The following is a 13,901-nucleotide window of genomic DNA, read 5'->3' as shown; positions in this document are numbered from 1 at the left end:
TTAAGTAGTGCCAATGTGTCATTAATATATTAAGTTTTGAAGTTTATTTCAAAATAAGAAATAAAGTATATAAAATAGATAATAAGTATATCTCCATATAGAAACAAATCTATTGAAAAAAAACATGAAAAGGCAAAAAAAAAACCCACTATGGCAACTAAGTGAGGGAATTTAAATCAACTTGGTAAAAGTTCCCATCTTACATGCAAATAAAATGCTTTGGTGGGTATACCCATAGAGCTACTTCTGTACAAGTTATTTTTGATCTGAATATGTTCTTCCATCATATACAACTATAAGCAAAATACATTATAATGACCTCATTCCTGGTGAAATTTGTCATTAAAAAAAGGCATTAACTATCAATCTCCCTCATCCATTTTCTAAGGGTTGTATGAATAGTAATTTCAGAGAGGGGCTGAAACAGAATTTTGGATAATCAGGAATGACCTCATTCCTGGTGAAATTTGTCATTAAAAAATGGCATTAACTACCCGTCTCCCTCATCCATTTTCTAAGGGTTGTAAGAATAGCAATTTCAGAGAAGGTCTCAAACACAATTTTGGATAATGAGGAGTCGTTCCGAGGATATGATATTAACATAAACAAAAAAAATAAACACCATCTTTTATTAATCTAGATAATCTCTTTCTGGTTTAATAGGATTTTAACTAGCTCTAAATATAAGAGCCTCTCCGAATTTTGAGAAGCTTAAAGCTATCTTCCAAGCAAGCAAAGTGGATTAGACCCAACCTTTGTATTTTACCATTTGCATTTAACTGACCTGCACTGTGAGTTCCACGAAAGCCCTTGAGTGTTTTCTTCCTCAGTAACCCGCATCTCGCTAGGATAATATCAGGAGATTCCATTTCCTTTGATATATTTAAACTTGCAAACCCATTACAGGAGCACATTCCTTGCCAGATACGCTTTCCAATTCCGATCCATACCCACCCCCTGAAGCACTTCTCTGCTTCCAAACATTTCAGCCAGAGCTCCTCATTTTTGTAGCGCATATTCTCATTTAAGGAGGAAAAAAAAAAAAAAAAAGATCCTCTGAGAAAACCCTGAAAGGGAAGAAAGAGATCTTTAAAAAGTGTCAATGAGACATTCAAATAGGTCAGGACCTTGATGGGTTTTTTTTTTTCTGCCTTTTCGTTTTCTCCCAATTTCCAGTAGTCAATGTTTACAAAATGAAACACAACCTTTCTTTTGTACTTTCTGCCCTGCTGACTGTCTGACTTTCATGAGACTGCTGAGTTACAGCACTTTCTTGAAACAGAAAGCCTGTGTATAATTCTTGTCATTGGGAAAGCAAAACAAAATATCATGCATGAATTATTCTGTATAACTACTAAAATTTTTATCCTTTGTGAAACTATCAGGAGTGTATACGAGAATAGAAACGTAAAAACAAAGGAATAGTTAACACGTAATTTCACCGGCGCTTTGAGAAGCTATATAGCCTGATAGCCTCTAAGTTGCATGCTTAAATATGGATAATAAAGAGGTCAAACTTCCCTAGGAAGAAAAACAAGGGAGGGAGTGAGGGAGGGAAGGAAGGAAGGAAGGAAGGAAGGAAGGAAGGAAGGAAGGAAGGAAGGAAATAAGCTAGACAAGTTGAATTTATTAATCAGTAATGAAGGGAGAACTATAAGACACACTTATAAGGCACCATTTGTCTAAACAAAGGGGGCAAGGTATTAAATTTAAAGACTTGAAAGTGTGTGGACTGGAGTGATGTTGTATGGACTGGCTGGCTCTCCGAAGCCTGCCCACTGATGCCGATGGCCCTGGATCCTTTAGAATCGCCCTCCATATGCTTGCGGTGGGCGCCAGTTGCTGGAGCTGAAGAACAACCAGTCCTTCCCTGGCAGGCCAGGACACGTCTATTCTCAGTCCAGCTCTCTCCCCATTCTCAGCCAAAGCTGAAGGAGGTGTTTCCAGGGTGTGTGCGGAACCCCAGCAGTCCTGCTGATTCTGCCAGAAGATAGAGGTTTCTTCTGGGAAAGTCCGATCCCCAGTTTAAGGTCTGATCAGTAAGTACAATTGCACGCTGGTTTTTTTCTATGAATAATTTATTAAATCTGCACAAAAGCATCCGAGCTCTGGATGACATGTCAAACGACATAGACGTGCAAGAATAACGAAATGTTACAAGACTTTTCTCTCAGACTTGATAAAATTAGTGTCTCTAATCTATGATTGTTTGTTTGTTTTTGCATTACATACATCCTTTTAAAAATTGGTTTATTTTCTCTTTGGTAAAATTGTTGTATGCACTTCCGTTCACTGAATCTCTATCATCTACACTCAATTATTATGCCCATCCTGCAATCTTAGTTTTGGTCATTCTACTTTCCAGTTTTATAATTTCCACTTTTTAAAAAATCGTTTCTATGGCTTTGCTGGGACCTTCTATTTTTTCACTTATTTCAAGATACCTTAATTTGTAATTACTGTTGAAGTATTTGTATGATGGCAGTTTTAAGATTTCAAGGACTCATTCTTCCCAGTGGTGTGTTTGGTTCCTTGCATTTCCTCACACGTTGTGATTTGTGTGGTTCGTGAAATGACAGGTGGTTCCTGGGGTCCTGTACATTTTGGGGAAAACACCGGGCTGTGTGCGGTCACTTGCTCTTGCAGGCAGGCGCCCAGTCCAGCCTCCTCGTGCAGAACCCTCTCCGTTTCTCCGAGCGGTGGTCTCGGAGATACCGAAGCCCATGGCAGACTGTGTGGGCTCCAGAGACCAAGCTGTAACACCAGGCAAGAACCTTGGACCCTGGCTTTGGCTTTGGCTTTGGCTTTGGCCTTGGCCTTGCTGAAGACATGGTTGGACTCTCTCCATCCAGGCTGGGATGAACAGAAAGGGACATTGAAAACCCAAGGGCAGACTTCTTTCCGAATCACCACGCCACAGTCTCCCGTGGGGGTGTGAAGGCAGGGGGGCTGGTCCTTGGAATGCCTTTTTCCTCGAGACCCCATGGAAGAGCCTGGTTTCTGAGGACAGCAGCTGTACTCAGCGGAAAGGGGCAGGGACAAAGGGTCTGAGCCAGATTTTCCTGGCCTACAGACCGGAAATCAGGTACAAAGTGACTCAGTTTTGTTTTCAGAATTTTACATTAATTTTTCCAGCCCTGGCTGGCATAGCTCAGTGGATTGAGCGTGGGCTGCGAACCAAAGTGTTGCAGGTTCGATTCCCAGTCAGGGTACATGCCTGGGTTGCAGGCCATGACCCCCAGCAACCGCACATTGATGTTTCTCTCTCTCCCTCTCTCTCTCTCTATCTCTATCTCCCTCCCTTCCCTCTCTAAAAATAAATAAATAAAATCTTTAAAAAAATACCACATGATATCACCTTTAACAGGAATCTAAACAACAAAACAAAACAAAACAAAAAACTAGCAAAATATAACCAAAGACACTGAAATAGGGGATAGTCTGACAGTGGCCAGAGGGGAGAGAAGAGGGAATTTCAGGGGGGAATGGGTAGGGTTCACAGGAACAAATTTGGAGGACACATGGACAAAAACTAGGGGTGGGGGGTGATGGGGGGAAGGGGGGAGGGTTGGGTGGAGGGGCTGGAACGGGAGTAGGGGGGAGAAAACTGTACTTGAACAATGATTGAAATAAAAAAAAAGAATTCTACATTAATTTTTTTGAGGAGTCTGAACAATAATTTGCCTTTTTACTAATGAACTCAGTGCTTATTTTTGTTTTGCCGCAACCCCTGTTTTCTGCAGATGCTGGTAGAGTTCTGGAAGCTAGACCTCTATTTGTCTTTCTTAAACTCACTGCTGGGCTTTAAAGAGGAAAGCTCTGCAGGGCCAGACCCGAGCTGAATATTTCGTACTGTGTTCCCGCTGCTCCCCCACCCCGCCCCAAGAATGCATCGTCACCTTACTCCAATTTAGAAGACATATGAACTAAAGAGCAACTCTAATTTGCTGACCTTCTAGCTGGTTAAAAGACCAAAACACTTTTTTTAAAACTCCTTTGGAGATGAGTAACTTCAATTATTTATTTTATGGGGACACATCATTGAAATGGTTCTTTAAATTTTTTCCCTTCAGGTTATATTAACAGGTAATGCGTGTGTGTGTGTGTGTGTGTGTAATGAAAATAAAAGCATTCTCCATATTTCTGAGAAACTGAACTAATTTTTACTTTTCAATAGTTTGCCTTTCACTATAATTGTGTTCAATAATTGTGCTGTACTGTAAGAAAAATAACAAATCTATTCTTTCCATAGTCACATTGAGACACTTTTCTCTTTATTTGAAATGTTTTTATTTTTCATTCCTTTAATTTTCTAGTCAAAAGCAAAAATATGTTCTTACTCTGTATTTCTTTCACACAGATTTTTTGCAAGCTATAACCATCATTTTCTCCTCAATGCCTATAGCTAAATATTTAAGGTAATTTTTGTTTAACCCTCAAATAAAAAAATAGATGCCACCTAATTCTATATTGACAGAAATTTATTTAATTTTTATTGGTAGTATGATGAACTATTTTAGCAGCAAAAGCAGCTCTAGAAATGGTGTAAATAATCTGGGGAGAAGAAGCTGGTAAGTACCCTGAGCTGATTACAGGACAGTGCGGAGTAGAATAGGAGGTGATTTCTTCCGTACCTATGGATGTACTTAATCTGTTTAATCTATAGAAACTAACATAATAATCCAGGAAGAAAAGTTAGTTAAAACAGAACACCTTAATAAAAGTTTCCTATGTTATTTTCAAATATAGATTATATGATGACTTTGGCTCAGTCTCACTGGCTTTAGATCCACATGGGTTGATGCTGCACTAGGGCAGAATGCCAATTTTATATGTTTTATTAAATTAGAAGTAGAGCATAAGTTGGATCTTCATTCTAAACCAATTAGTCTAACAATTGCTTTGTTTTTAACTCTGTTGATTCATCTTGTGTGGCCACTTTTAAAATGCTTCTTCTTTGGTAAATACCCTAATTAAGGTATTCAACTTCTTTCCCAGGGCTTATAGCTGGTAAATACTACATGTTTAGTAAATGTAACGATACTCCATGTGTTCAACATTAATATGTCCATTTCTGTGAACTATGGTTAGATATGTGCATAAATTTTATAATCTTATAATTTGGTTAATTGTTATATGCCTTTCTGTTTTCAATTACATTTGTTTTACTATTCTTGTTCATTTGTAAATTACTTGAGAAGGGGCAAAAATCTTTAACTTCATTTGTAAGCCTTCATAGCACGTCAGTACTAGTCTGCAGTGATAACTACTCGATACGTGCAATCGATCGGTTGATGGACTGCCTGTCTCTACAAACCTCAGCCAAAGCACACGGGTTCCACGAGGGTACCGTGCGCCCTCATCAAGCAACTGAGCTGTTTCCCAGAAGAATGGCTTGTAAGTCTTTGGATTTTGACATATTTTTATATTAGGTGTCTGTTTAGTAACCTTAAGGTTTTATGATAAGATTTTAAAACATTAAACGTATTTCTGAGAAATGAATCACTTAACTATGTTTGAGAAATAAGAAGTACAATAAGCGTTATTCTACCAAGTTTCCGAGAAATATATCTCAGAAAAATAAACGACCGGCCCACTAGTGTCCCTAATCCCACGGCGAGCACCATGTTATCACACCTGATGTTTACAGTATTTCTTTTTGCAAAAAAAAAATAAGGTAGAGGTTAAAAAAATAAAGCCACAAAAATGTACATTATTCCTCATTTTTTTTGAAATATGGCGTTTTTAAGATGATATCGGAACATTTCAGTTATATTAAAAGACTCCCCAAACTCCCCTTTTTGGGTGTAGATACTACCCACAGAGGATACTTTAGTTGTTAACGTGGAGCTGCTTTCCTCCTAAAGAGTTCCCGTGGAGTGGACTCCATGACAGTCCAATGCTTTAGTTATTGCCTCCTCCTGCTTAATGAGGTGAATGTTTAACAAGAACTGCGTTGCAGAATATGCATTTCCTGTGACATTACGGAATATAACACTACCAGGATTAGGCCTGATCGCTGAAATATGAGTCGGTTACCCCCAGTCTGATGCTTGTCTTTTAAGAGCGCCCTTATTTGTTCTTGCTTGGATGGCAGCAGTAGCTAATGACGAGCTGGTCAGTATTTGTAATCCCAACCTTTTCTAAGGGCTCCTTCATCCACTATTGAAATGACATTGTCTTATTTAAAAAAATATTTATTTTAAGAGATAACTTTAGCCCTGGCTGGTGTAGCTCAGTGGATTGAGCACCGGGTGGGAACCAAAGTGTCCCAGGTTCGATTCCCAGCCAGGGTACATTCCTGGGTTGCAGGCCATAACCCCCAGCAACCGCACATTGATGTTTCTCTCTCTCTCTCTCTCTCTCTCTCTGTCTCTCTCTCTCTCTCCCCCTCCCTCCCTTCTCTCTCTAAAAATAAATAAATAAAATCTTTAAAAGAAAAAGAGAGATAACTTTGTTGTTGTTGTTGTTGTTGTTGTTGTGATGATTGGTTGTTATGAGATTATCCTGAATTCCCACCCCACCCCCAGCTCTGAAAGTCAGTTCTTCCCTGGGCTTCAGCTCTGATTAAAATGACCTCGAGCCCATGGGGGCTTGCAGGAGAAGTCACCCAGAATCTTCACACACCTGCTCTGAGCTTTCCATGCACCACACACTGGAAAGCTATGCCTGGGAATGAAAGGAAACAGATTTGTGTAATTCCGTGTACGTCTACAGAGCCATTCTTTCAGATTCAAGTGTTTAAAGAGTGTCCTAAGTGTTTTATTATATGCTAAAGCAAAACCGTATCTTTACTTTTCTGCCTGAAAATCCGCATCTTCGTTTCCTTGTTTCACTCAATCCCCTATGGTTCCCCAAGGAGAAAACAAACAGAGGCTGTAATTGTGCGTGCTTTTCCAAGGTGCACCTTGTCTTGATTTGAAATTCGTTTAATGAAGGCAAGAATACTCGGTCTCCACTGTGTTCATCAAAACTATGGAATTCAGCAAAATATTTTTTTTCTTTAAAATATATAAATGATTGCACAGGCTTCCTTTTCAATTTGGCAAAGTTTCTTTTAACTATTTGGATGATGTATCTTGACACAGAGTCTGGAGTGCTTTAATTTAAGGGCAGGTTTATGATCAATAATGGTTAAGGTTACGAGAAGTGAAGGTTCGCTGATTTCTTCTAGCTTGTCACCCGGCTCTTGTGAGTGGTTTCGTGTTTCTCTTACACCTGCCCGATTAGAATGTGGTTGAACTATTCCCCGCCTTTGACCAATTCTGTACGAGAGATGACATAACATTGGGTGTGTATGAAATTGTGGTTAATGTTACTTGTCTTCATTAAGATCTGGTTTATTCCCTTTACAAGATTACTTAGACAGAGGGCATCAGGTTGGGAAAATATCTTAGTTATACACACCGAAACCCACATTTAAACAAACACAGCAATAATTTACATTCCTCATAAAACCACTTTGGAGCAATCTGAATTCTTAAACCCTTAAAATGTAGTGAATAAATAATGTCTAGTAAAGTGGAGCAAAAAAAAACAAATAGAATTAATACCATCCCCAAATTTCCTGAAACTGATTTATCCTAAAATGCTTGGAATATAACTTCTTTCTGGAGACAATAAAATCCATGGGTTACACAGACTCTTTTTGAAAGTGAATGGACACACAGATATACGATACCGCTTTCTATAGAAATAAGAATCACATTATTCAAGATAATTAAACCTGCATCTTCACAGATAACTGTTTATTCTTGTAAGTGCATGCTTATTTATTTATCGAATTTATACAATACTTCCACGGGTACTGACACATGAGGAGTGTGACTTAATAAGGATTACTTTTTTACCTTCTGAAAGTCGGTCCACTCTTCACATGCTGTTAGTGTTCATGATTCTAGTTTCTTAATGACTCCTCCCCCACGAAATGGAAAAAGATCAGCTAAGCAATGGATATGTATGGGGAATTAAATAACATGTATATACCAGTGAAATTAGTTTCCTCTGTTCTCTGTAATTTTACCGATGTGGCTACTAGAAACTGTAAAATGACATATACGGCTTATTTACGTAGATCACATCACACTTCTAATGAAGCCACTACCAGCGAGCTTTGTTTACAGTAAAAGTCATCATAAGGATAACAATGCTGAACGAACCATCCTAGTAGAGCCATGCACAAGTGACACATACCCAATAAAAATACCTGTCAGCCTTTTAAGATTCTTGTAAATGATAAGCTCTCCCGAGGTCCCGATTTCATTTTCCCCGGAACTCCGGGGAGCCGCGCTCGTTACAGCTGTCACGCGCGCTGACAGGTGCAGTTACAGCTGCAAACGGGCCTTTTCTGTCTCTGTTTCCACGATCTCGGAACAAAGAATGGCTTACTCTTTCATCTGGAAATTTGCTAGTATTTAGCCTCAGGCCAAAAGTTTTATTTTATTTAACTTTTTAACAGTTATCACCAGTGGCAAAGGTACGCTTGTTTCCTTTACCAAACATTCTGGGGGAAAAAAATTAACCACATTGAACACTGAAATATAAAATATTCAATATGGACAATGCATTTTTCACAACAATAAGCGTAATGTCCATACCCCAGATGCAATTTATAATCAACTTAGAAATATCTCAGTTATTCAAAGTGAAAAGAGAAAAGCATGCTGTGAATTTGCATGGGAAACCTGAAAAGTTCAGCAGGCAGTCCTGGTCACTCACGCTCCTGGTTACTCACGGTCGGAGGGAGAAAGAATTCACTCGTTTCCACTTCTGTCCCCGGCCTGTGCGTCTGTGGGAGGCCGGGGTTAGAACTGGGTGTGCTCCGCTCCGCCGGGGTGAGCGGTTGGGGGAATGGTTCTTCCTCCCTTCCTCTGGGAAGCAGGTCTAAATGACGTCTTCTTTTCCTACAGAGGGGGAAGCTCCTGATAAGGAGGCTTGAGAAACCCATGGAAGTTTTTTTTTTCCCCTTCTCTTAAGATGGTAGCTACACGGGTTGTTTAGAGTTGAGTTATTCAGTGTCTCCTGTGAGTATCTAAATTATATGAGAGAGAAGGGACAAAGGCTCAGAAATCTTAGTAGTGTTTTATCTTACAGTGTTTGGGTATCACGTATAAGCAAGGAGGCAGAGTTTCATAGGGAAATTTAAGAATGACTAAGGATTATGAGATTAGGCTCACCCAGGATCCTTCACAGGGATTCATGCGGCTCCTCTATTGAGTGTTTATTATCATACGCTGTCCCTGGGAAATGCAAAGGTGGAACACGACTGGTCACGCTTTCTATTTCTAGAAGCATGGCAAGTAGCATAATTTAAAGAATTTTCCAGTAGAAATTATTAAATGATGGATAACATGCAGGGAAGAAAAACACCTTTCATAACCCCAGTACTGTGCTAACACAGCAGAAATGGTCTGGAAGTACCCAGGTAAAGAGGGAACCATGTGCCCTGGCCTGGCCGCTGAGAGAGGACCCGGGCTGGTGCTGCCCTGGCGGCTTCTGTGCTCATGGGAAGAATTTGCCTCTGAGTTCACACTTTTTTTTTTTCATTTTATCCTAATGATTGTAAATCCTATTTGAAAAGCAAAATGTCATTTTTAACGTAGCATTTTTTAATAGGAACAACTTAGTAGCAAACAGCGTCCACCAATATACGCATCAGCCAGATGTAGGGTCTCCTTGAAAAATCTTATCCTACTTGCACAAGTTTAAAGATGCTGTAAGCGTTAGCATAGCGACTTTCCAATTCTGGCTCCTTGAGAATGGTGCCTCCGAGTCTTCAGACACTTAATTTGAAATCAGCTGAACCTCAGGTGATACAGGCCCCTTCATGTCCATCCGTCGCAGACAGATGATAATCCTACAAACACGTAATAATAATAATACACCGACATTCTTGCATTCACAGGCGTGGATCCAGGGTTACGTGAATGGGGAGGTTGTGATGCACAGAATCTAATGACAGCAAGAAGCTATTCCCACCTCTAAGGCTGAGGAGGTAAATCAGGGGAGAACGTGACTTTTGCACACAGAAAAGGGACCTCTCTGTGGGACCTTAATTTGGTGCGGTGGCACCACCAGAGGCAAGGCGCTGAGGAAGGCGGGAAGCCAGACAAACAGACTGGCCTCTTCTGCCTCCAGCCTTTGAACTCTTTGCCATGAATCCCATCCATTAACGGAACCCACTCTGAAGCCAGCCAGCCGATGGACTCTCTGAAATGCCCTGGCTCTTTTTAACAGCAGAGGGGGGACTGAACTATGAGAATGCATGCTGCATTTGGGTTCTTCAGTGATGCAAATGGAGACAATTTGATCGCTATTGACATTATTAAATTCAAAGCAGGCAAGATAATTTAAGGCTAGAGGCCATTTTTTCTTCTGCTGGGTCAGTTCTAGCTTGGGTCCCTCGGCATGCCGTCGTCAGAAACGCCGAGAATCAAGGACAGAAACGGACGAGCCTATTCTTTGTCAGTACAATGTGGCACCGAGTGAAGTTGTACCTTTGGTTCCTTTCAAATAAAATACAAATCATAACATTAGAAGGCCAAGAAAACATAACTTCTATACTAAACAAAAAGAATGGATTTCGTACTATGATCAAATATTAGATAAGAAATTAGCGATTCTTCATCAGTAAAAATGTATGTGAAAATGTATTTAAAAGTTACAAGGCATTGTAGGTGTAATGAGGTTATAAAAATGAGTATAATGTGGTCCGTTGTCTCAAGGATTTTATTTGAGGGTGAATAATACACATTCAATAATACCAAACGTGCTGTAAATGCTGAAAGAGAAGCAACACACTATTAGCAGAAACACATGGGAACTAATTTACTTTTTTTTAATTTCCAGGGTTTTTAATATATGCATCTTCACTTTTTAAAACATGAGGCTATGCTTTTCATACAGATTATGATGTAGTTATTTCAGTCAACAGTACAATACAATTTCAGAAGCAATATTATTAACTACATGCCCTTGCAAATATTTAACATTAATGTATTTAAACACTATTGGCCACATATTTTTTTTCCTAGAAATATTAAAAGTCTGACTATTCTGAAAGTATCCAGAAAGGCTTCAGAGAAAATAAAGTAGCTATTGGCCAGAGAACAAAAGATAGAACCAGCAGGATGGGTGAGTACTTGGGGCAGAGTAGCTCGGGACATACAAGGCAAACACAGAGGCAGGTCACTCAGGAGAGTTACAAGGAGTTTAATACCCTGATCAGAACCTGGAACATGTTTCTCCAGGTACAGGAGTTAAAATCAGAAGGAGAACCTGGGCTTTATTTTAATGAACTTGAAGGCTACATTTATGTATTTTAAAAAATTTTAAAAACTGCCCTGGCTGGAGTAGCTCAGTGGATTGAGCACGGGCTGCGAACCAAAGTGTTTCAGGTTCGATTCCTAGTCAGGGCACATGCCTGGGTTGTAGGCCATGGTCCCCAGCAACCGCACATTGATGTTTCTCTCTATCTCTTTCTCCCTCCCTTCCTTCTCTAAAAAATAAATAGATAAAATCTTTTTTAAAAATTTAAAAACTTTTATTGTATTTTTTTCCATTACCATTTAACCCCCATATACTGAAGGTCACTATAAATAATGAAACTTTATAAGGACATATCAGTATAGCAATAATATCAGAATGGTCAATCACTTATTAAGGCTTGTATTCCTTAGACAATTTTAAAGTTATTTTAAGCTACAGATTATATTATAATGAAAACATATAAGGTAAAACAATCCAGAAATGCTCTCCTAGGAAATTACTAAGTGCATAAATGTGATTTAATTATGTGTAATAAAAAACATATTGCATTAAAAAGAATATGCTCAGTAAATATCAATTAAAAATGTTAGAATTATCATGGCACCATTTCCCTCCTATTTAGCATCTTGTATTTTCAATTTACAGAATTTTTGATAAACAGAATATCTAATGTTTGATATGGTGAGACTTATCAATCACTTATTTGCATCTCTTAAAGTGTTCTTACTATCTCCTATTATCTCTTTTAAAAAGTTTAATATTCACTATGTTATACATCTGAAATTAATATCATATTGAAAGTCATCTATATTTTAAAAAATAAATTTTAAAAAACATTTGTTAGTCAAAAAAGATTTAACATTCAATATTTACACCATCTACCAATATGTGTACAATCCGATGAGAGATAATCGATCCCCTTGCACTTCCTTTCCCATGGATGACAATGAATTTGTCTAGAAACACTCATTCAATGATCCGTCCTTTCCCCATTCACATGCAGTGCCATCTCTGCCCTGTAAAACAAGTGACCAAGTACTTTTTGTGCTTTTAGAATTTAAATGGCATTCAATTAGTATCTGCCAATCTACCTTGCATAAAATATGCTTAATTAATGTACATAAAATGCCTTAATATCTGCAACAGAGAATATCTTCTAAATTACTTTTTTGTCTTTAAAAGCGAGGAAAGGAGGTTGGGGGAGAGAGGGAGAGAGGGAGAGAGAAGAAAAAAGGGAAAGGAGGAGGTGGGGGGAGAGCAGATGATATTTGGTGCACAAATCTTAAAATATGTGTGCAAATACATGTACTATCTGATGCTACAGAAACATGCATGAGCTACTACTCCATATAGATAGTTGGTTTGGATTCATTTACTAGCCTGCAGTTTTATTTTTCACATGATCCAATCTGCACTTTAAAGTGTCATTGTATTTTCAGGGTCCATGGTAATTTTCTTTTTTTGCAAAATACACTTTCATTTTCTTTATATACAACTAGTCTTTATATTTTTATAATTTCTCCCTGACATTTTTTAATGTTTTAAAAACTTGATGCAGATTGTATTTTCTGAGTTCATTTTTTCTTTTCCATAATCATGGTGCCTTCTTTGCATAATTTTGTATTTGAGAAAAACAGTGTAATTGCATTTCCCTACAGTAATATTCCCAACCTAGAAAAAATATATTAAATCTTTGATTGAGGTTAAAAGGGTCATACTAGTCATATGAATTTTTTCCAAAAATGTCATGAGAACTAACTCATAGTTAAAAATTCTCAGGGCAAATATATTCTCCTCCATCCAGTGCCAAATTCAGGATAGAAAATTGCCCTTATTGTTCCTGTATTTTATTCTTTTCTCCAAATTCTGTACAGCAATCAATTTTTTAAGGCAAAACCTGGCCTGAAATCTTCAAAAATAAGAAATAGCTTCTGGATGAAAGGAAAAGGTGTGCCAGATCAAATGGCTCACCTGGAGTGATACAACTGTGTTTCTCCCAGAATAATAAATATATTGATGTTTCTTCGATCCTTACTGCACAGATACAACAATTCCCTTTTCTTCCACGGTTTAAGCTCATGCCATTTCTTCGATATTCAAATGTCCGTGTTTACTCCCTTCGTAAATATGCCCCTTGATGTCCAAGTTCTCTAGCTTGTCCACTCTTGTTCGTGCCTTTTACGACAAAGTTACTCAAAACAGTTGCCTGCTGCTTTGGTAGCTGAGCGTCCAGAGGAACAATCTCTGAATTACCTATTCTTACTCAGTCTACACGATTTTTCATCCGAATTTGGCATGGCGGACCCCTTTTCTCATGGCCGCTAAGATGCCCCCCTCTCTCTCTTTCTCTTTATGATATTTTCTTTCATAATTTTCTTTTTCTTGTGTTCATTACTTTGATGCACCAGCAGTACTTGTGAGCACCTCTATCAACACTTCACCTGTTAAGTGTCGCCGTGCTCCGAGGGTCTGGCTCCTGGTCTGTAGATTTTGGTCTTTTCCTCCAGAGATGCTGTCCGCGCACAGAGTCCCACATTTTGTTTTACTGGTAAAACCTTCGAGAGCCGGGCCTTTCCCCGAGCCCCAGTTACTGACACCCCCTGCCGAAGAGATTTTTGAAAACGTCAGTCCCC

This window comes from Phyllostomus discolor, chromosome 11 (assembly GCF_004126475.2).
Source record: "Phyllostomus discolor isolate MPI-MPIP mPhyDis1 chromosome 11, mPhyDis1.pri.v3, whole genome shotgun sequence".
Classification (NCBI taxonomy): Eukaryota; Metazoa; Chordata; class Mammalia; order Chiroptera; family Phyllostomidae; genus Phyllostomus; species Phyllostomus discolor.
The sequence above is the reverse complement of the archived record's forward strand: the minus strand, read 5'-3'. Positions refer to the sequence as shown.